The 16,927-nt window shown below is 39.2% G+C and overlaps 1 protein-coding gene across 5 annotated transcripts in view; it reads left to right on the forward strand.

The window, feature by feature from the left end:
* macrod2 (mono-ADP ribosylhydrolase 2) overlaps positions 1–16,927 on the forward strand; it is a 1,355,048-nt gene that overhangs the window by 282,796 nt on the left and 1,055,325 nt on the right. The gene's annotated exons all lie outside the window — the stretch shown is intronic.

Here is a 16,927-nt window from a genome sequence, read left to right on the forward strand (position 1 = left end):
GACTAATGGGATTTATGAAGCTGGGAAAGAAACTAAGGATGGTAGTGAAGGTAAATAGAAAAGTAGAACCAAAAAAATCAATACCCCATTCCTTTGTTTATTATACTCCATCGATATCATAATAAACACCATTGAAATTGTTTTTCTTTCCTAATGTGCAGGAAGATGGCAAGGTATATTCTTGTTGCCACTACATCCTTCCTAATTTCTTCCTGGTCTTCTTCTTTCCTTCATTACTGAAGTCTGAAATAATTGTTTGAAGTGAATACCTTGCCCTACAGGTGTTGCACCATCAGGGTCTTTGTCATCACTTTTTCATTCTCATGTTGGTATTACATCTACATCCTTTTAAAGTTGACATCAAACTGAGATCGAAATCCAAATTCTAAAATCCATTACAATAAATCCGTTGGATCATTTATGGGAGGGTGATTCATATTTGTGGAAAACCTTTTGGGGAAACTATAATTGAGTTTAGCAGTTAAAGAGGAGCTCTAGGTGGTGCAGTGAGTTAAATCCTTGTACCAGCAGGATTGCTGACTTGAAGGTTGTGTTGCTGATCTGAAGTTTGCCGGTTCAAATCCAATCAGGGGAGAGCGCGGATGAGCTCCCTCTATCAGCTCCAGCTCCATTCAGGGACATGAGAGAAGCCTCCCACAAAGATGGTAAAAACATCAAAAACATCTGGGCATCTCCTGGGCAACGTCCTTGCAAATGTCCAATTCTCTCACACCAGAAGCAGCTTATTTATTTATTTATTTATTTCAATTATTTATACCCCGCCCTTCTCACCCGAGGGGACTCAGGGCGGCATGCAGTTTCTCAAGTCGCTCCTGACATGAAAAAAGTAGTTAAAGAATTTGAACTATATTTCAAAAGAAAACAAGGTGATGTGCAGTATAAAATAGAATTAACATACCCTAAGCTTTGAAAAGGTATGAAAGAAAAAGCAAGAAAAATGAGAGATAGACATCTGGAAGTTAAACGTTTAAATGTTTCATAGTACATAGTATAATAGGGAAATAATACAATGAAAGTGTGCGCACTATTCACATTTAGTTTGAATGTTGTATACGCTGCATGATATCCTTTGAAGTGTAGAGAGAAGTAGCAGGAGCCCTTGACTTTTGCACTATGTATAATTAAAAACAAATTTTGGTAGCTGGCTTGACAACGAAGCTCCAAGTGGAATCTTTAAAAACACAATTGGAATTTATCCTCCTTCCCTTTGATAAAAATGCAGTTTTTCTTCAGTGCTTCTTTTCAGTCCAACAAAACCACAGGAGGGTCTCTGCTGCCTTTTCAGTAGTGTCTAATATTACATTTAATTTCATGATGTCATTGTTTGCCGTAGCCACATATTCTTTAGTTACATTTTTAAAGACTTCGGTTGTTTTAATTTAAGAATGTTTTTATTTTATGAACAATCCTTTCATAATATCGTATGTACATTTACTTTTTTAATTGGTTGAATGTGGTTTGGCTATTTCCCCCAGGTTTTGTTGGTGTTTTTTGTTTTCTTTTCAGCCACCACCCTACCTTTGTGGCCAGGATAACAATCCTTCTATATTCCTAAATCTCCTCTCTTATTTAACAGGAGAAACCATGCAGAAAATGTTGTAGAGTGACCTTTAATATGTTAGATAAGTAAATAAACACCCTGTTCTTCACCTCTGCTGTTTTCATCTGGTATCTGCTCCTCTTTCTGTTGTGCCTGTGTACTTTTAAAGTAAAACAAATAGGTAATGAACCAAATAAATTTGCTCAATGGACTAGTAGCATCTTTATAGTAAAATTGGTTCCTAGTCTCCATAATGTGTATACTTTGAAGTGGGTATAATTTTTAATTTAGCACAGCAAATTGGCTGTATTTAGCTTCCCAGTTTATTCCAATTTTATACATTAATCTCAGAGAAAAAAATAATATTCAGATATTAAGATATTTAGCAACAACGACAAGCCCACAGTGCTGTATTTTTCATATTAAAACTCATCCTACTAGATGGGACATTTTATTGTTCTAAAGCCATGTCTCATTGCAGAATTCAGCACAGAACAAGATCTTCAAGGTAGATCTGTTAGCATTTTAAACAGTGTTTCCAGGTTTGAACTATCTCTTATTTACTTTTTTAAAAGAAAAAAACCCTGCTCTGATAAAATTTATTCTAGTATCTGTATTGTATTTTATCATTGGGTGCTCCCTCCAACAGACATTTCTGGAACAAAAAAAAATGTTCAATTTCATGGGGAAGGCATGTTGCAGAGAAGCCAGTGAGAATGCTCAGAATAGAAATTATTGGTGAATTTGTATGCATGTCGTATCCTTTTGTTGCTCAACTGCTCCCATAGCATGGTTTTGTAAAGAATTCTATATGAAGCTGCTTGATTGCTTGTTTAGTGTGAATCTCAGGGCTTCCAAACCAAAGTCCACCTACCAAGCTGGCACTATGCTGTTAAATAAGCTGCTGAGATCAATCTACTCTTACTTCATTCATGAACCTTCAAAGTTTTTTAAAATTCCATTCATGTATATCTTAATAAATGTAAGTGTGCGTGCTTGTGCGTATCTGTGCATGCAAAAGAAAAAATACATACTTATTTGTTTCTCAGAAGTAAGCCCCAATGGGTTCAGTGAAATATAAGCCCAGAACATGTTTGTGGAACTGCAGCCTATGTGAAACTCCCAGAAAGCTGTTGGAAAGATATTAGTTTCTTTATAACAATTGTGTTTTCTACTCGAGCTTTCAACTATGTCTTTTTGCTAATTTCATTCCATTTATCTCCTGTAGATGTTGTAGGAGTTGTATATAATGTTTCTTTACTCACACTCTGTAGTCTCTGAATTTAGTTATACTTTTGTTTATTTAAAATGTATGTGTTGCTCTGTAATAAATTTCCATGTATTGACAGGTTTCCAATGAGAGAAAATGCCTAAGTATATAAATGTCCTGGAGCATTCTAACTAGAGGTCAGCTATTACCAACAGTGCTTTGGATTTCAAAGAAGCATAAATGGAGGGAAAAAGGGAGAAACATGCCAGGAGGAAAACACATCAAGCAAAGTCTTGGAGGTACCTTTCATCTGGAAATCGGTGTCCTCACTGAGAAAAACCATGCGAATCCAGAATAGGTTTCTAGAGTCACTTATAGACCCAAAACCAAGACTTTGCCCTTGGAAGACAACAATATTTGGCCATGAGTGATTGCCTATCATGATGGTGATGATGATATGATATAAACATGGAAACTGTGTCCAAGTTTTCATTTGTGAAATGTTAGAGCAGAGATGGGAAAAGAGAAGTTTGTGGGTCACATGCAACCCTCAAGTCCTGCCAGTGGTTGAAAAATGCTTTTGCTCCAAAAAGACCCTTCTTAAAGTCCTCTAGGGAGTGTGGAGGGCATTTGCTCCACATATAGAGGACCCTAACCAGTGTAGGCCCAGGAGAGATCTTTTTCTGAAACACGGTGTAAACATGAAGGTTTTTTTTTTTTTAATTAAAGACCCCTCCTGGACATATATTTTCTCAAAAGGAATCTAAAAATGAATGCTTTCCTTTTAAAGGGTATTTTTTTGATTTCTTTTTCAGAAGTGGGTACATTGAGGGGAGTGTGTACACTTTTTCCAGAAGCAGGTACACTATAGTATTTGTAGTTATAAGAACATACATGCTGACATATTAAAAGAAAAGAGTGTTCATGATAGATTGGAGTTTCTGAAAAAGTAAGATATTGAATGCATGGTTTCAAACAGTTTTGGAGGCATTTTTGCCCTGTTTTGCCACTTTGTTTAGGACAAAAAATTCTTCCCAGAGTGGAGGGGAAATGCCAAAAGGCACTTCCTCCACCACTACAGGGAGGAAAGAGTTTTTTGGGTAGCTTCAACAGAGCTACCCACACTTTCCTCCCCTTTTCCCCGTATGATGGGGAACGGGCGACGGGGCAACGCCCTTTCTCTCATCTGATGGGGACCAGGGTAGGGTACCAATGCACCCTGTCCCATCCCCACCATGTGATGAGGTAAGGAGGAAGGACATGCAGGGCACCAAGGGCCACCCCGCATTCCTTCCTTTTTGCTGGTGATTGCTGGCTCAGTGGCATGGCCCAAAAGGGCTGTGTGAAGAGGTCGTAGGATTGATATCTCATGAACATTCCATTGTGTCAGGACTTTCAAAAGACATTGCAAGAAATGGAAAAAAGAAAGTTCACCAAGGAGAAATTCAAATGAATGTGTAGAAAGAAGGGGGGGAAAGCTGAAGTACAGAATAACATCAAATCTGCTAGGGAGACTAAAAACAATAAAAGGGTTATGTCCAAGCAAAAGGAAGAACAAAGGAATGGTAGAACCAGTGCATAGAGATGATAGTGAAATGTTAGCAGGGAAGAGAAAAGAAAAATGGCAGAATTATATCACACCTTATTTACCTTGGTCTTCTCCCAAAAGGAAACAGTGCTAAATCTGGTGAAAATGAAGCAGATGATGCAGCATGGGAAATATCGAACAGAACAGGGCTAGGCTGTGGTTAGTAGCCAACTGCAATAAATCACTACTGACCGAGAGGTCATGAGTTCAAAGCCCGGGTCAGGTTAAGCCCTTGACCATGAAATAGCCCAGCATGTTGTTCACCTAAGCAGCCCGAAAGACAGTTGCGTCTGTCAACTAGGAAATTTAGGTACACTTTATGCAGGAGGCTAATTTAACTAATTTACAACACCATAAAACTGCCAGCAGCACGGAAAGGAATAAGGAAGTACAGTACTCGGTGTCACTAGTGGGCGGTGAAGCAACAGCTCCCGCTGTGGCTGGAATCGAGCATACCCTCATGAAGCTGGAAATGTTAAATTGCCTCTGTGTGTGTCTATACTGTATGTTGTTTGTCTGATGGCATTGAATGTTGGCCATATATATGTGCATTGTAATCCATCCTGAGTCCCCTTCAGGGTTAGAAGGGTGGAATATAAATACTGCAAATAAATAAATAAGAGGTAAAGAGGCAGTACAGGAATTCAAGTGTCCAGTACCATACGAACTACATTCAAGTGTGTTAAATGAACCATCAATGATATTTGATAATTCCTGGAGAACAGAGGACATCCTAGCAGACGGGAAAAGGACAAATGTCCTTATTTTCAAAAAGGGAAAAAGAGAACCCAAATAATCATTACTCTGTCAGCTTTACATCAATATTGCCAGCAGTCTGCAGCCTTTCTACTAAGAGTTGTCAGAGGCAGTCCAAGATTTAAGACCATAGGCAGCTCAGTAAACAGGAGCCAGCAAGCCAATTCCAATGTCCATTTCAGGTGGTCAAAATACACAGAAGTTTATCACAATTCCAGGTCCAATATTCAAGGCGTAGTCCAGGGTTCAAAGCACATGTCCAATGTCCAAGTGTAGTCCAAAGGTTCAAGAGCATCAAGGATTCACAGCTGTAGCACCAAATAAGGATTGCCTCAAGCAGTCAACTGTTCCAAACACCAGGCTTTTATGCAGCTCCTGATAAACCTTTGCAGCTCCTATTTTCTTTTCTTAGCCAATCGATTAGACCAGTAGTTTTCACCTTCAGGTCCCCAGATGTTTTTGACCTTCAACTCCCAGAAATCCTAACAGCAGGTAAACTGGTTGGGATTTCTGGGAGTTGTAGGCCAAAAACATCTGGGGACTCCAGGTTGAGAACCACTGGATTAGACTGGCATCAACCCTGAGCTGCAGCCAGGTGGGGCAAGCCAATGCCCGTTCTTCCTCTTCCGGGTTCACGTGCTTCCATACCTGAAAGAACCTGTGCCTGCTCAGCCTTAGTAGCATCAAGCTGTTCCTCTTCCTGAGGCTCAGATTCTGCTGTTGAGGGGAAACCCTCCTCCTCATTATCCTCATCTGGCCCCATGGTCCTGACAAATATGTTTTCTAATTGAAGGGATTTCTGTGGATATAGTATATCTTGATTTCAGTAAGGCCTGTGACAAGGTCCCTCCTGATACTATTGCAAGTGACCTTTTCCCAGAAACCCAGTTTCAAGCAACCTCCAGCCTGAACTCGCCAAATTGCATACAGCACATACACAGGGCAAATCTCATCATCTCTCCAAGGCAGGAACCATAATTTCCCAGAATGGCTCTGTGGAATTAACAATAAACCCAGATTGAAAGGGTTGTGGAAGTTACCCAACACCCGACCAAACCCTCTTCATGGGAACCAATTCATACCATGCCAACTTCCCTGCCACCCATTATTAAGCCAGATGAAACCCGTTGTTTTATTCTGAACAGGCAGGAATGGGGCTATTAGCACCCATTAACTGAACCCTACCTATATTCCTTCTCCATGAGAGACAAATGACAAGACTTCAAATTGAGCAATGACAGTTTATTAAAATTCCTGATAGACCCAAGAGCCAGTCTGCAGCAACGGCAGATGACGTAATTCATTCAACCATCACACAGATCCTAGCCAGACCCAGTCTAAGCCAATCCGCACCTGGGGCAGTAAAAGTCCTTTGTTTTGAACTGTTGTAAAGTCCTATAAATATTTGTGTAAGTTTTAATTGTGGCATATATATATTTGCAATAAAAAGTCGAGCATGGAATCTAATAGTGATACAAAGTACAATAGCAGCTTTTATTTCCCACCCCAATTCCAAAGTCGAATCTGTGTAACAATTTGTACAACATAATGATATTTGCTTGTCTCATTCTTTTTTCTCATTTTGGCAAACAAAATGTAATAAGGCTAAAAGCCTATGTGGAAAATTGACCCATATTTAAATGAAAAACATTGACTCCCAGGTTGTGTTTTGAAGGCAAAGGTCTCTGCAGCAACCATAGTTGCATAGTATACCAAACCAATTCTTTTTTGATACATTTCTTCAAAAACTTTGGGGTGTCAGTTTTTTGACCATAGAATGTTTTTCCCAGGGTTGTCTTGAGATACCTTTGTGATGATTGTTGTGTAGTTCACTGAAATCTTTGCATTTCACTCTTTAAAAAATTCTATGACTGTTTTATACCAGTCCAGAGAAAGAGCATTTAAGCATATATTCTATGGAGTGATTAGAGACAATGGTGTGCCACGCAACACTCATTTATTCATGAGAGTAGGTTCTCATGAACCTACTCTCATGAATTCATAATTAATAGTTCACATATTATTGTGAAACTTGTACTATTTCTTACCTTGCTGAACACTTTGGCCTCATTTGGTGTTCCTACATTTCTTTCTATACTTATATATTTAACAACCCGTGATGATTGATATTACTGTAGGCTCTTGCTTGCAAAACAAACTTGCAACAAACAAACTTGTTGGTCTTAAAGTTGTCAGCTGACAATGTTTTTTTTTTTGGTGATAATAGAGCGCACAATATCTCATAGTCCACAGTGAAGTCTGAAACACAGCTGTGCTAATAGGCACATGTGTGATCCTTCCTTTTTTAACTTGGTATAGTCCTCTTTGTTCCATCTTTCAGACACTAAAGTCTCTTTATCTTTGACACATGGTGTTAATGAGAGTTAGAGATAACCTGAAGTGAAGTATCTCTAAGGAGACGGTCGACCTTCTGAACTATATCATATTCCCATTTAATACAATGAGCTAAGTGGCTAAAGTGACTCCTTGTAGTAACTAAATGAATCACTTAGGATCCCACAACAGTGATCATGACATCTTAAAAACAATAGCAGTAAGAGCTATACCGACACTGTACCTATCAAGATAGTACTTACGGGATTGTTAGATAGATCTGCCACTGAAGTTCTGTTCAGGACCCACCCACAAAGCTATAATCTTGGTTTCTTGTATATGCAACTTGTGGCCATCCAGATGTTATGGGACTGCAAGTCTTCTATCCCTCACTACTGACTATGACTGATGGAGGTTGCAACCCACAAATATCTGAAGGGCCAGAAGCTGCCAAATTCTGTTCAGTTCTGTCTTTTAACAATAATACTGATATTTAACAATCAGCCCTAAACATGACAGAATCATAGATGAGGAGAATGGGACAGGAGGAAGGAAAATGTCATTGAGGATATATAGAAGCCATTCATTGCACATTCTGATTACCATATATACTCGAGTATAAGCCTACCTGAATATAAGCTGAGGCACCTAATTTTATCACAAAAAACTGGGATAACTTATTGACTCGAGTATAAGCCGAGGGTGGGAAATGCAGCAGTTATGGGTAAATTTCAAAATAAAAATAGATACCAATAAAATTTCATTAATCGAGGCATCAGTAGGTTAAATGTTTTTGAATATTTACTGTATTTCAAAGAAAAGCAATAAACTAGCTCTATAAGTGGAAAAGTAGGGGCAACAAAAACAATATGGTATCAACAATAACCTCATAATAATAATAATAATAATAATAATAATAATAATAATAATAATAATAATAATAATAACTTCATTTGGATCCCACCCTATCTCCCCATAGTAACAGGCAAACATTCAATGCTTATATAAACAACGCAGAGCTAGATATAGATCTATAATTATAGATACTAATTTCACATATGCATTTCCCCTGAAATGTTTGCAAATCTCTCTCTCTCTGTGTGTGCATTTCCCCTACAATATTTGCAAGCCATATATATATATTCATATCTATCTAGACATGTCTATATATATTTGTGTGTTCATTTCCCCCTGTAATATTTCCAAGCCCTATATATAGGTAGGTAAGAATATATTCATATCTATCCAGACATCTCTCTTTATATAGATATTTGCAGGGACTTGCAAACATATGAAGGTAAATTCATATATAAAAATAATGTATATGTATGGCTACAGATACACAGGTACATGGATCTATATGTATAAAGGATTTGCAAAGACCTGCAAACATATGAGGGGAAATCCATATATAAAATTAATGTATATAGATAGATACACACATAAAGGTGCATAGAGATTGCAAAAGCTTATAAGGGGTTAATGCCTATATATCTCTAAGAGAGTTTAACAAATATTTCAGGGGAAAATGCTTTAATAAGATTAATGAATATATATTTTTCCTCTTCCTGACTTGCAAGGGTGTCTCTCTTTTCAAAACATTCCCTTGATTAAAAGCGAGGGAGGCTTTGCAAAAGTAAACACACTGATAAGGGAGGAGAAGAAAGAAATAGATCACATATTGCAAGCAATACCTGCAGGCTCCGTTGCCGGCCTTGACCCGATTATAAGCCGGGGGAGACTTTTTCAGCTCATAAATAAGGGCTGAAAAACTCGGCTTATCTTTGAGTATATACGGTATGTACTTACTAGAAACTGAGCAAGGCACCAAAGCTTGCTGTGACAGACTCCTTGGTGCCACTATGCCACTCAATCATGTCTCAGTTCATACTGAATTCAGAGCTTGTTGGATGGGGTGCTCAGTTCTGTTGGTAACAGGAGCTTGCTGTGTTACGTCCAAAACTATAACGTCAATATCATACCCAAATTTAAAGCACCATCTTTGAACAAAATTATAGGAATCCTGGTCTAATTTTAAAAATATAACTATAAAATAATTTAGATAGAAAAATACTCAAAGCATATTTATAATACATAGTTCGAATCAATGTTGCATCATTGACAGCAGTATTTTAATATTCTGAAACAATCATGGGAAATGCTCAACTTTCAGCTTTGCATTGATGTGTGAAATACAGTAGTTTTAATTTTTAAAAACCATTCACCACATTCTTTTTGAAGATAGCATCACAGCCGTGCAGCACACCTAAATGGTATAATTAAAGTTGCTCAGATGAGAAATAAAATCCATCTAATTAAAACCACAACTCAGATACTTAATTTTTTCTCAAACCTTTTTATGTTTTTAAACTGCTCCTATATTTTTACAGAAAGGTGGCTTCCTTCATTTATTTACAACACTTAAATATTATCATTCTGTTCTAGAAGTATAGGTGTTTTAAATTTTAATACTCAGGTGATTTACTAAAACTATTAGTTTGCCTTAGTAATCAATGAGCATGATGCAAAGGGGGCGGGGGAGAGAAGGAGAGGAAAGGAAAACAACTAAATGCAGATACCAAAATCTGTGTACTGTTTCATAAGGATAAGGTGGAATAGATGCTTCAGATATGGTTTAAGAAATTTTAACTTGAAACAAGTTACATTTTACTATATTAATTACTAGCTTGGGTGCCCAGCGTTGCCTGGGTTATTTGAAAAAGTCAATTTTTAATTGTACAAAATTCATAAGGTTATGGATTAAGTACAACTGACATAATGTAAGGTTAACCCTGAAAAACTTCATCAGTACTTAAAGTTTGTTATGTTAGGCAAGTTTGCTCTAGATGTGTCATTGGTGGGCTTCAGTGTGCTTTCTGGCTATAGGGAAAACTACAACTCCTACTATGGTTCCCTCAAACCCCTCCAGTAGGTTGAGTTAGTCATGGGGCTTCTGTGTGCCAAGTTTGGTCCAGATCCATCATTGGTGGAGGTCACAGTTTCTCTGATTGTGAGTGAACTACAACTCCCAGAAAGGAAGGCCACTTCCCCCCAAACCCCTCCAGTATTCAAATTTTGGCTTATCAGGTATGTGTGCTAAGTTTGGTCCAGATCCATGGGTGTTTGGGTTTACAGTACTCTCTGGATGTAGGTGAACTACAATTTCCCCAAATCAAGGTGAATTCTCCCCAAAGACCTCTAGTATTTTTTATTGGTCGTGTCTGTATGCCATTAATTCCAGGTCCATTGTTGGTGGAGTTTAGAGTGCTTTTAGATTTCAGGTGAACTATACATCCCAGTACCTACAACTCCTATAAATCATTGTGAAGACTCCCCAAATCTCTTCAGTACGTTCAGTTGCTGATCAATACTTTTGTTTGCTCTGTGCCATAGAAAATAATAAGAAAGGGTTATGGGAGAGGCAGTGGGCGGTGTCATGCAAATTCCATACCAATGGAGAGAGTAAGAAATACTGGGATATCTGTGGTGGAGGAAAAATAGAAAATCTAGGATGAAATGGTCCCCACGTAAAAGCCTTCACTTGGGTGGTGGGCAGTATGGTATTTGTGGAGGACAATGGCAGGGCTCTTTGACATGTTTATGGTGCTTGCTATAACCGGCAATGTCGTTAGAGGGAGGGGCATTAGTGCCGCCTGTGCTGTGGGAGATGTAGCTATTTGTGGAAGTGGGAGCTTGTCTGTGTAAGTGGACACCCCAACCACACGCACACATACATATTTTCACTTTTATTATGTGTATAGATATGTGCACATATCTTACATAGAAATGCATATTAAATGTCTTGGTTTTAAAACCACAAATTAATGTATACAGAAACAAAATCTAGCTTACAATGAAACTTTAAAATCACCTGCAGGGATTCTAAAAAGAGTGTGTTCTGAGCTTTTCCTGGCAACTCAGAAGTTTGAGAAGTAGGAAGCAGAAAATTATACTGTTCCAATTTCCCCCCAACATGTACTGAGGGCATCCTTATCATAACAATTTGACAGGAAAAAAATTGAAAATATGGAACAGTATAATGCTGTGCTTCCTAACTTTTCAAACTATCCGTTGTCAGGCAAAAGCTCAGGAAATACTCTTTTTACGAACTCTGCCAGTAGTTTCAAAGTTGCATTGTAAGTTATATTTTGTTTCTGTATAATTTTTTTGAGTTATTAAGTAGTTTTAATACTGAGATACTTTGCATGCCGTTCTATATAAGATATATGCATGCATAATTGGTACTATATTTTTTTCAAGTTATACTGGTCATGTTTGCTATTTTTGTATTGTCTCCTATTCTTTAATATTTTATTAGCCTCAGAAGGCCATTAAATATTACCGGCCGAAACACATTGGCCTAATATTTTTCTATTATTGTCATTTTCAACACTCCAAGACTTTGTCCCTTCTCTAAAATACTTTTATTGTGTGTTACTAGTCCATTTTTTCAATGAGAGTAATGCACATGCTGTTCCCAAAAAAGTATATTCATTGCTTGATGCTACACATTATAAGGAGTCACATGATGGCTCAATATTTATTTTGCCTTAATGTACTAATTAAAACAAGTTTTTGAGAAAGCCTAGTCCCTAGCCGATCTATGCAATTGTTATGCAACCTTGCACTTCATCCCATGCCCTTGTCCCATAGTTCGACTTTGCACTTATCCCATTCCTTGTCCGATCATTTGCAGCCTAGCCACATTTACAGTAGCTTACCACCATTGGTTGATGGGCGCTGTTTTAATTGAGTTTTAAGTTGTTGTTTGAGATGTCTATATGTTTTATTCAACTGTATTTTAAATTGTGCTTTATTTTATGTCAGTTTTTGGCACATTGTACTGTGTGTAAGCTGCTCCAAGTCCCTTCGGGGAGATGGTGGCAGGATACAAAAGAGATCATTATTATTATTATTATTATTATTATTATTATTATTATTATTATTATCCAGCAGTTCTCTAACCCACCACTCCCAGTGCATCCATTGCTAAGTGGAAATCTGGACAAATAATAATTTGACTTAAAATACAAAATGAAAATGAACCATGTTGTTTGAAATTAATGCAGGACTATTGTGGTTAGCATGCCTAAAAGGATCTATTTTAACATGCTACACATTCTGTCAAGAAAATGTGCAAAGCGAATAATGTAGTCTATGGTAATAATGAGAGTGCAAATTAACTGTAAATTCCACCTCCCAGTGATTTGCTATATCTTCTTGAGGCTGTAATTTAAAATATGCATTTCGCAGGTGAATTTTCTCCACCTTTACCTTGGCCCCAGCCAACCTCTTCCCACCCCCCGGGAAATTAGCAGCATTGACAGGTAGGCAAAACAAGACAGATGATTAATCTGTTTAGTTCTCTCGCTGACATTTACACAGTTAATTGTGTAGTATTGATGCTCCTTAAATGGGCCTGAATATTAATGGAAGATTTGGTTAAACTTGAAAGCTGTTTATTTAGGAAAGTCACTGGAGAAATAAGGATGCTTCATCAATTTCAGATTCCCATCACAGATTTTATGACATATCATGGAACATAAGTGTTTTTTATGACTTGTAAAACTGGCTTCAATATTTTACATCCCATGCTTCAAAGAATCCTGATTGGCAGTTGATTAGCTTTTTGCTCAAGTCATTATCTTTTTGAGTGAAATTAGTTGGCTAGAAAATTGCATTGTAATTCACCAGTAGAAGCTAACATTTCAAAAGACCCTGATGGTGGTGAACCCTTTATCTTTCCGAATACAACTTGACTTTTTTCAAGTGCGTACTAATAAAAATCTACTATAGGCTGTGAGATACTGGTAAATGTTCAATTATTACATTCTTTATGCCAAATCATTCTCTTGGAGAAGAGTCTAGCAAGTGCTGTTCTCATCCAAACCCTATAAAAATTAATGCGATTTCAGAAAAGAGTTGGTCAGTGGAGAATATTGAAGATAAACATCTGTTCTGTTGGTAGTTCTGTTCTTCCTCAGATAATTTTAAAATATGTAAATAATACAACGTAATTTGGGACATCAGTTAGGGGCATTCTTCGTGAAACCTGCCATATGTGCAACTAACAGAGCATCTGCTGAAGAATTCATGGGCATCTAATCATCTACAAGGGCCATATCAATAACAAGAAAGTCCAACAAACACACCAATGTTTTATGTATTATCTCATGGAGAAGGACAATGGCCATGTTGTTTTGTTTATATGTGAAAATAATGATTTTTGTGTATGAAACCCTACATGTTTCATATCAGCATCCCATGCTGCACAGCTAGACTTTTAACTCATTCTGTTTTAGGACTGTAGGCTCAAGAATAAATAGGTCATTTCAGAAACGGGTAGTATGAAGTAGGTTGTTCTTTATGTTTTCTCTTCCTTCCCTTAAGAGATCAATTGGCCTTTGTTGTGGGCACCAGCACAAAATCGGTGTGGTGCCAATACCTATTGAAAACAACAGTACAATTTCCTTTCAGATCTGACTGTGTTCTGTTCAAAACCACACATTCGGATGATAAGGATTTGAGTAGATTTTGCCCATTTATTGAATAGCAGCTAAGAAACATTTTACAGTACTTTGCCCAGTGAATACTGGTGACTTTTTAAACAATTCTATACATTACTTGGGCAATATATTTAGACAGTAAGTAGGAAACACATACAAAGATTACCCAGTGCACATAATTAATATGCACATTCTCCAACTTCATTTGGAGTTATGGGTTAGATTCAGACTTAGTCATGCTTTTAGTCATTAATAATGTTTGAATCTTATTGGTTCCTATGAGTCTAAACATAGCTAAATCTGGATCTAACCCAATCACTGAGTTAGAATCTGAACAAATTACGGGTTGTTGAATTTAGTTCACAGCAAACTCAGTAGGGGTCATGTCTAGATTTTCCTTTGTTTCATTGTTTTCAATGGAACCTACATTTGGTCCCCAAGGTTTTTCCCCAAAAGATCAGCTTTGTGAACATTGTGAGATGAGATAATTGATTTACCCAGAATTTATTTCCAGCATATTCTGAAAGGAATAAGCATGATGCTTATTGGGAGTTTAGAATATGCTGGAAATAAATTCTGCTGATTTATTACCCCAACATTTGCAAAGCAAAAAACAAAAAAACTATCCCTCAGCCTTTTGACTTGTTTTTTTTTTAATTTCATCTAGCATTTTCCATCCAAATCTGAAGCATTCCTCGTGGTTTTAAGATACACATTTTTTCTCTTGAAGTTCATGCTGAGAGTGCCTAATTGCTTCATTCTGTGTCAACTAACATACTCGTGAAAATGAGGTGTGAACAGAGATTATAACCTCACATTTTTAAATCTCTGATTTGGGATACATCACTTTAGCCTTACCTTCCTTTTGCTATGTGACTCTTGAAGACAAAAAATTGGCGCCAGTATGTTAAGAATGGTGGTTTCTGTGAAACCTTTTTGGGAAAGGGCTCTTTATCTTCATGAATCAAGCTACTAAGCAACCAGTAGAGGTTTTCCTTATTATTTCAGCTGAGATACTTTCTCCAAAAATACCAGCTACTCCTTGAATTAATACATATTTCCCTGATAGCACAAGACGTGGTTCCTTCTTTCTTCTTTGTGCAGAGTGATTTTCCCCCTTTCTGTGCCTGCTTACAGATGAGGTAGAGATTCTATGTCAATGCCTCGAACAGTATGAGTGTCACATTTTTGGGTTCATCTTGACAACTTCACATCTCTGCCCATCTTTTACAGTCAAGGTGCTTTATTTTTGCGATGTGTATAGTTATTTTATTTTGAAGTCTATTTTATAGAGTTACAGGTGCAATTGGATATCTTTTTTCTTCCTGCATTCCATCCCTTCCCAGTTCTGTATTTCAAATACGGATTTCTAATATTGTCCTAGGTGTTCTGTAAATCAATAACACAGAGGAAGATGAAATAGAAAACAATTTTATTTCAGTGAGTACTGCTACAACTATTATGCAGCTGTTATTTTGACTTACCTGTTTCTAGTATTTGATATGTTGTTTTTTCTTCGTGTACTCTGTGAATGCACACTAATGGAGAAGCTGCGCCTGCGCAGGTTCCGACGGAAACTCTTCCAAGCTGAAGTTCAAATTTTGGCGGTAACCACGCCCCCCCCTTCCCAAGGGGCATATAAGGCAGCCCCAGGCGCCCGCTCTCCAGTTCCTTTTTTTCCGCCGCAAGGTTCACTTCGGACTCTTCGCATGTCTACTACTCGTTTCAAGCGTTGCACGCAGTGTGCTGCTAAAATTCCTGACTCGGACGGCCACGCCAAGTGCCTCTTCTGTCTTGGCGAGGCTCATGTGGTCAGTACCTGCCGTTTCTGCCTAGCTCTCACAGCTCAGGCCAGAAAGAACAGAGCCGCTAGGCTTAGAGCGGCGCTTTACGAGAGATCTCTCGCACCAGAACCGACTCCGTCGACGTCGGGTACATCGTCGTCTTCAGCTCTGAGAGCTATGTCGGCGCCACCAGCTAAGCCTCCGACAGCTAAAGCCTCCTCGGTCTCGTCCAGAGCGTCCAGGACCTCCAGGGCCGCTAAACCGGTCAAGCCACCGTGTACTGTGACGACGGCTACCGTGTCGACCCGCTCCGGAAAGGTGGGGCCTTCCTCGACGTCGAGCTCTCTGGCTTCGGTGACCTCGATCCGTTCTCGTATCGGCTCCCCTCCGTCCTCCTCTGCTATCAAAATAGCCTTTAAAAGGGCTCACGAGGAGTCTCGTCGAGCGCAATCTGACTCAGCTGTGGTTCCTCCCACACCTGGCAAGTCCTTGAGGGTTGCATCCAAGCAATCGCCGACAAAGAAACGGCTGACTCAGCGCTCCTCTTCCTCGGCCTCCTCAAGGAGAGACCCGCCATCTTCCTCGGCAACCTCCTCGAGAAGGTCTTCTCCAATTGTGCCAGCCCAGAGGCCTAGAGATGTTTCTCAATCTCCATTGCACCCCCTGTCTGACGGGGAACTGCAGGACTCACCCCACCACTCTACCCAAACGGTGGTCAGGGTGCCGGTGCCGGAGCCCCTTGCGCCGCCTCACTCGTCGCGCCAACAGCTCTTCCCTCCCACCTCGACACCGGAGCGTGGCAGACAAACGGCTCGCCTGGCTCGAGCAGCCCAGGCCTCAGCGTCTAAGGATCCCCGGCTCCCGGCCCTCTCTTCCCGTGAGGCCATGCCTCCTCCCGAGACTGTGCTTTCTTCTCCCCCTCAGTCCCCCCAAGGGGCTGAGGAGGAAGATGTTGATATTGACCGCCCAGACTCTGTCCTCTCGGCCTCGGTGGTCTCTCTCGGTCTCGACCTCTCTCCTCCCCACGATGCGTATGAGGCAGACCTGCCTTCTCCTACTGACAATATTCGTGCTTTCTCTGATCAAATGGTCAGAATGGCCGACGCCCTGGGTTTGGAGATCAAGCAGACTTCCAAAGCAGTGTCTGATCCAGTTTTCAAAAGGGTGCAGGCCCAAGCTCCGCCGGCC

Source organism: Anolis carolinensis, chromosome 1 (assembly GCF_035594765.1).
Source record: "Anolis carolinensis isolate JA03-04 chromosome 1, rAnoCar3.1.pri, whole genome shotgun sequence".
Taxonomy (NCBI): Eukaryota; Metazoa; Chordata; class Lepidosauria; order Squamata; family Dactyloidae; genus Anolis; species Anolis carolinensis.